The sequence below is a fragment of the Hylobates moloch genome, unplaced genomic scaffold, assembly GCF_009828535.3.
Source record: "Hylobates moloch isolate HMO894 unplaced genomic scaffold, HMol_V3 SCAFFOLD_23, whole genome shotgun sequence".
NCBI classification, from domain to species: domain Eukaryota; kingdom Metazoa; phylum Chordata; class Mammalia; order Primates; family Hylobatidae; genus Hylobates; species Hylobates moloch.
Genome location: NW_026652298.1, coordinates 6,902,480 through 6,909,833, shown reverse-complemented (window position 1 = coordinate 6,909,833; position 7,354 = coordinate 6,902,480). Strand labels below are relative to the sequence as shown.

At 44.7% G+C, this 7,354-nt stretch overlaps 1 pseudogene; it reads right to left on the bottom strand.

Moving 5' to 3' along the window:
• Positions 1 to 4,903: 4,903 nt before the first annotated feature.
• On the bottom strand, positions 4,904 to 6,778 carry LOC116462708 (sal-like protein 4; annotated as a pseudogene).
• Between the last annotated feature and the right edge of the window lie 576 nt (positions 6,779 to 7,354).

Sequence of the window (7,354 nt, the reverse complement as noted above, 5' to 3'; positions counted from 1 at the left end):
GGAACATCACACACTGGGGCCTGTTAGGGGATGGGGGGAGGGAGAGCATCAGAATAAATAGCTAATGCGTGCTGGGCTTAATACCTAGGTGATGGGTTGATAGGTACAGCAAACCACCATGGCACACGTTTACCTATGTAACAAACCTGCACATCCTGCACATGTATCCCTGAACTTAAAATTAAATTAAATTAAATTTTATAAAAAAGAAAAAGGGTGAGTGAGGCTCACATTGCTTTACCTGGAGGACTCTTCTCTGTGCCTGGCACTCCTGTCTCCATGCAGTCCCTCCTGTCTGGGAGTTTAGTCATGTTCTGTCCCCGGAAGCCATTCTGATTTCTCAGAGTGTGCTAAATGCATCTTCTCTGTGCTCCCACAGACGTTGTGCCTGTCACAATCTCAAATTTGATCCTGTTATATTAAGATGATATGTTTGCTTAAGTATCTTCCCCATTCAGATTTAAACTCGCCGGGTGCAGTGGCTCACACCTGTAATCCCAGCACGTTGGCAAGCAAGGCAGGTGGAACACCTAATGTCAGCAGTTCGAGACCAACCTGACCAACATGGTAAAACCCCGTCTGTATTAAAAATACTAAATTATCCAGGAGTGATGGTGCATGCCTGCAATCCAAGCTACTTGGGAGGCTGAGGCATGAGAATCACTTGAACCTGGGAGGCAGAAGTTGTGGTGAGCCAAGATCGCGCCATCGCAGTCCGGCCTGGGCAACAAGAATGAAACGCCATCCGGAAAAAAAAAAAAAAAAGATTTAAACTCTATGAGGGCAAAAACTCTATGAGGGCAAAAACTCTTAGTTATTCATCTCTGACCCCAATAATCTGTTCTATCTACATCTTTCACTCATATCATCTAATTCAATTCTCATAACACCCTTATTGTCCCAATTCCACAAATGAGAAGACTGAGGCACAAAAAGGCTCCAGACCTTGCCTAAATTACACAACTAAGCTATCCAAACAGCAGAGATGGGGTTTAAACCCAAGCAGTGGAACTCCTGAGAGCTCCTAATCACTTTACTGTATGGTTTCTTCTCCATCAGATTAAGTATTTCATGCTCATATTTCAATTAAAAGCCCACGGAGACTTTGTGGGGGGACTTCGTAAATGGAAAAAAAGAGTTTCTTTGTCATAGCATTTCTAGACCTAAAATGCAAGACTGCTGTAACAGATGTCCATGTCCTGCCCATAACCCTTGGATCATTCACTGTGCTCAGGTGACTCCCCGGTGCCAGTATCTATATTTCCTGCTCCAGCGATTTATTTTCTACTGCCCCTGTGCAGCAGGACAAAGTACCAGGGAGTTAGCACCTTCTGGGAGCAGCCCTCAACCGATGGCTCTAGGGCATTGGTGTGTAGATGTCCTGGCTCCCTCGCCTCTTGGCTGGGATCATCCTGAGGTGTGGGTTTGCACTGTTCCCCACAGTCACCCCTGGATGAGCTCCAGTTGCCCGCTGTGGTAGCTGGCTTGGTAGTGCACCTACCTTAGCTGCCTTCCCTCCCTGCATCGTTCTCTACATCCCTGGTGGTATTTCCATGTTTCCCAAATTAGCTGGGGTTTTTTGTTTTATGTTTTTGGTGATCAATTACCATTTGCTGAGTGTATATGGGTGATATGACATAAACTGAGGAATGTGAGTTATCAGAAACTAAAGCGCTAAAACTGAAAGTTTCAACACCCACTTTACATGTTTTTATGAGGACTAACTAATGAAAATATATCCTGGCTACGCAGCCCTTGTGGGGAGTTTGAAGCATGGTTTGGGTCATCTGAACTGTCAATTTCAGCCCTTTAGTGTCAAATAACTCTCGTTTCTCAGTTTACATCACATCGCCTATATACATTCCGCAGATAGTGGTTGATCACTGTTCTCACACTGCTAATAAGGACATACCCAAGACTAGGTAATTTATAAAGGAAAGAGGTTTAATTGACTCACAGTTCCACATAGCTGGGGAGGCCTCACAATCATGGCAGAATGTGAATAAGGAGCAAAGTCACGTCTTACATGGAGGCAGGCAAGAGCGCGTGCAGGGGAACTCCCCTTTATAAAACCATCAGATCTTGTGAGATTTATTCACTATCAGGAGAACAGCATGGGAAAGACCTGTCCGCCCCCATGATTCAGTTACCTGCCACCAGGTCCCTCCCATGACATATGGGAATTATGGAAGCTATAATTCAAGATGAGATTTGGGTGGGGACACAGCCAAACCATATTCATTACCAAGATGTATGGGCTGGGATAGCACAGCACAGGGAGGCATTAGGCAGTCTTATAGTTTCACAGGTACAAGAGCCTTTTTAGATATCTGCAGGTAAAAGGCTAACCATTTTTATTTCTACTTGAGAATTTGACTTTCAGTTAACTTCCTCCCTCTGTCCCCTAACTAACCTTATAAAAGTGATGTCAACTCTGTTGTCTGGCATGTTACTGATGATAATAATGACTCTTTATTGGTAATTTACATCTGGACTGGGCAGAACTATAAATGAACAATAAACACATGATGGGAGTTGTTATAAGAGGTATTGGCTGTTGTGGGGCATGAGTCTTCTAAACCAGGGCCACAGAGAATGGCTCCTGAGCAATTGTATGGATGGTGGTAAAGACTGCTGCAAGGACACCCACAGCAGAGGAGCACCTGACACTGTCCCTGACATTCTGTAGTTCTTGTCCTATAGTATTTCAAGTAGACTGGGGCCAAGGGGGCCTGTAGTCATGACGTGAGTCTAAATATTTTGTTGAACCTAAGAAGGTGCCCTAGTAGGCACCCCAGTATCCATGCACAAACTCTTCAGCTAACTCACAAAATAGTATATCTTATAAAGGCTACATATGTGTTTCCAACATTTAGGAAAGATAATTAAATAACCATATACTTTCTCCTGTACTTATCCCTTCACCACAACACCTATGCTAAAAAAAAAAATAGTCATTATTAATGATGAATCATTTTTACCTTACACTAAGGCCCTTCCTGTCTGTGCAATCTACCCTCCCTCCCTCCATCAGCATCTGCTACCTACTAGATATCATCAGTCACACTGCTTTTCACACCATTTGTCCCCCTGGTCCACTTTAAATTCAAACAAAGTTGGCTTTCTTTCTAGCCAGTTACTATGATCATTTCTCACACCTTATTTCTAACTCTTCCTTTGTTCTCTCCTCAAAATCTAGACTCTTTATGACCATGTTCTTGACTATTTGGTTCTCTTCCCACTCATTTTCTTTTTTGGGGAGAAAAAATTCAAAATTCATTTACCAACAGACAGCATCAGCAGGTACAACTACAGGGGTTTCTCCACAGATTATACATTCACAAGACATTATTAGCTCAACATTGAGAAAGCCACTGGTGTGTTTTCTGTAACAATATCCACTTCACAGTGTGAATAGGTACTATTGTTGTATTCACTTACAATTCCAGAAGGAAAGGCACAACTTGCCCAAAAAAAGCAGGGGTGGAGGGAATCCTAAAGTCAAGTGCAACAACAAAAAGATAATACTTTGGCCAATAGCCTTGGATCCACATTTCAGTCAGGGCCTTCCACATAGAGGGAAAGACTTTTCTCGCAGAAGTTAGTCTTTCTTTCTTTCTCCTTTCTTATTAAACCAAGAACAATTTTTCGTTTGCTCAATATTACATGCACAAAAGGAAATTACAAAAAAAGGCATCACAAAACCATCTTGAACATTCAGTTCTTCCCACCAATACATCAACTCTTAGGTTTTAGACAGGGCCTGGGAATATTTTAGTGGTCTTAAAATAGGAAAACAGACCCTATGTCTATGAAAAATAAAAAATAAATGAGGTTAGATCAGTTAAAGCTTTCACACCCAGGACTTGCCTGTTCCAACTTCATAGCCTTCATGAAATATTCTGCAAGAAAACCAAAAACTCTTCATAATTATTTGGCATAAGTCATAGAAGGAAATTCAACAAAACAAAATTAGTATGTGAACGTGTGATAGGAAACGTGCCCTTCCATGAGTTTCTTCTCAAGAATGAAAACCCAGTTCTTCAATAAAGTAGCCACTGGCAAACTAAATTAAGTCATCTGAGATTCCCCATTCAGGTGCCCACCTCTTCTGGAGTTCAGGAAAAGGAAGGCATCTAAGAAGTGTGAGGAGGACATTGACACTCTCGGGGATCCAACTGAACTGTATTTAAATAAGCAGCAACACACTATTGACTCCCTAAGGACTAGCATAAGTCCATTTGAAGGCATCCTACTTAAAGTTCTAAGGTTGAAGCAATTTTACAATTTTACAACCTTAGTGTTTTTTTGTTGTGTTTTTTATTATTACATTCAAAACAACAAACAATAGGATGAGGACAGGGTTGGGGCATATAAAACAGGTCCCTAATTAGATGACAGACCTGCATACAGTTACCATAGAAGTATACAGTACCCCTCTCCCCTCAGTTAGGCTATGTAGTTGTCTTTGCCACTGTTGCTCAGTAAGTTCCAATGGTTCTACCTTGAAATAGGTAACAGTCTTTGGAAAAAGTCATTCTAGGTTGTACAAAGGCTCTATGTATACAGTTTGTCACAAGTAACAAAGCTTCTTTCCAAAATTAAAAAAAAAAAGTCTGTATTTGTTTTGGTATTTTTTTTATTTTTCAATTTTTTGCAAAGCAATATAGCAACAATTGTGATTGTAGAACTTGTCTGGGGTTGTGATCACAACCATCATAAACATCATTTGCATATCAGTAAGAAAAACAAAACAGGAGGGGATGAGTTCTTACAAAAAAAAGTGGATTCTAGAGATTTCACTCTGTCTGCATTTCTCCTTTCATGCAAGTTCTCCTGTAGCTTAGCTGACTGCAATCTTGTTTTCTTCCAGGAAGTGAGGAAACTGGTTTTGGGAATGCTGTCAGTAGCACCTGGTTTCTCCATATCTGCACTGATACTTGATTGGGAGCCATCCATCTTGGAGTAGGCGAATCTGCTACTGCAGCACCACGGCATTGGCGAACTTCTTCTGGCAGATGGGGCAAGAATGCTGCGTCTTAATGGACGTGTTGGTTCAGTAAAACCCAAGGTGTGTCTTCAGGTTACCTTTGGTAGAAATGACTTGGCCACAGATCTCACACTAGTATGATCTCTCCCCGTTGTGGGTGCAGTAATGCATCTTGAGGGAGCTCTGGCAGCTTAAGACTTGGTCGCAAATGAGACATTCGCTGGGTTCGGTGGTCCCATTCCCTTGGAAGCCACCAGTCCTTTGGGAATTATGGTTTGGTCCCACCCCAGGATGTGTGGGTCCACTCTCACTTTCTGGAGAAGTCCCAGGCTGCAAGTTGCTTGGCCGGGGGCCACCCTTGAGGTCCTTGGGGTTAGTCAACAAAGAGGGATTCTCAGGTAGCCCTACCAAGGGGGTTACAAGGACAGGTTTGCTGTCTAGAGAGAGACTTGATTCATCTACAGGGAGGGGTACAGAGAGTGCATAGGGGATGCCATTGCCTGTCACCACTTTGTGCTGGAGCTCGGCCAACAGCTGGGGGTTTGCCTTCACCTGGGGATGTCGGCAAAAGTGCACCTTGAGGTCGTTCTTGGTGGTGAAACTATGACCACAGACAGAGCACACAAAGGGTCTCTCTCCAGTGGGAGTGGAAGTGGATCTGCTAGGAGCTATCAGTCCCGAAAACCTTGCTACAGTACTTACACTTGTGCTTGTAGAGGACGGCATCATCTTTGGATTTGACATCTACCACGGAGATGTCCGGTGGCTTCCCTTCCCTTGGATGGGTCTAGCGCCACAGTGGAGAAAGGGCTCTGGAAGAGCACCGAGCCCGGGGCCTGAGGATGTAAAGCACTGGGGAGGAGGGACATGACATTTAGGAGCACCCGGGTCCCATCCGGCTTTGGAACAAAGGGCGTCAGCCCTGGGGACAGGGAGCTGGTGGCAGAAGGGATGCTGGCGTGAGGTAGCTTGGCTTGTTTCAAGGCGTCCAGAGACAGACCTTGGCTTCCAGCTTTCTGGCTGAGCAAAACCACAGCTGCAGAAACCTGCTGGGACATGTGGCTGCCCAAGGTCTTCAGGGTGTCAGCCCCGCCCCGCTGAAGTGCAGGCTTGAGAGGCTCATGTGTTCACCGGGATGCGGATCTGCTCGGTGAGCTGGGTCTGCTGTAGCTGCTTCTGATGCTACAGACACAGCATCGGCTCGAGGATGCTGTTGGCGCCAGGCACAGGGGCAGGCAGGGCATCTGCGCGCCGCTGATTCACCGCCACCTTGGTGCCCCATAGTGCCTGCAAGGACACGTTAATGTTGGCCACTTTGCCTTTGGTTAAATATCTTATGTACTCGGGGGTGGGTGGCAGGGCCGTCTCTGCCATTAGATACCTCGCAGATTCCGCACCAGCTTCTCCTTCATGTCCTCTGAGCTGCCCCCATTCTCCCTGTGGCCATCCTCACTGCTTGGACTGGGTGGCTGGTGGCTCAGTACAGCTTCAGAGATGTCTTCTGAAGGCACTGGACCCTCGCCATCATTCATGATGAAGATGGGTGGATTTTTAGTGCAATTTTTCTTATGTTCCAAGAACTCAGAGATGCTAAAGAACTTTTCTCATAGACTTGCGTTTTCTCATAGACTTGCGTTTTCTCCCACCGAGCACCAAGCTCCCCCGCCGCCGACACCGCGGGGGCCACATCTACAAACTCCCGGGTCGGGTCGGCTGCTGCAGCTGCTGCTCGCCCTGGTCCTCCTCCGAGATGATGTGCTGGGATTTTGCCTGCTTGGGCCTCGACATGGTGCGAGCAACCAGGCGCCAGGAGAGCCGCAGTTATTTGCTCTCTCTGCCACAAATTCCAGAGTTGGGAAATTTACCCACCTTCCCAGCTCATTTTCATTCTGACTTATGTGGACCCTCCCTCTAGCCCCAGAAGAATACTTTTCTGTACTGCCAAGAATATATTGTGATTTGAGAATCTTTCTTTAACAAAATTCACGTGTTTATTAGTTTTCCATCATTGTACAAATCTTCCTGTCTATGACTACCTTACCGACCCCATGCCCCCGCCACAAATCAAAAGTATAAATATTAGAAAAGTAAACCTGTAAATATGACAAAGATGTAAAATGGCCAGTTTTGTCATAGGTCAGTTCTTAACATTGAAAATCCTTCTGCCGGTATCTTTTATTTTCTGCTATTATCTTATATTTGTTTTTCACGAGGACCCATAAGAATACAGAAGAAGAAAACTTAGATCCAAAGGACTCTCAAACAACAGTGGTGTTGGGACACTATTTAGCTTTTTCTACGGCTGGAAAAGGAGAGCTCATGCGGGTTTTCACAGCTTCCTTAAAAATGCAGGACTATGACTCC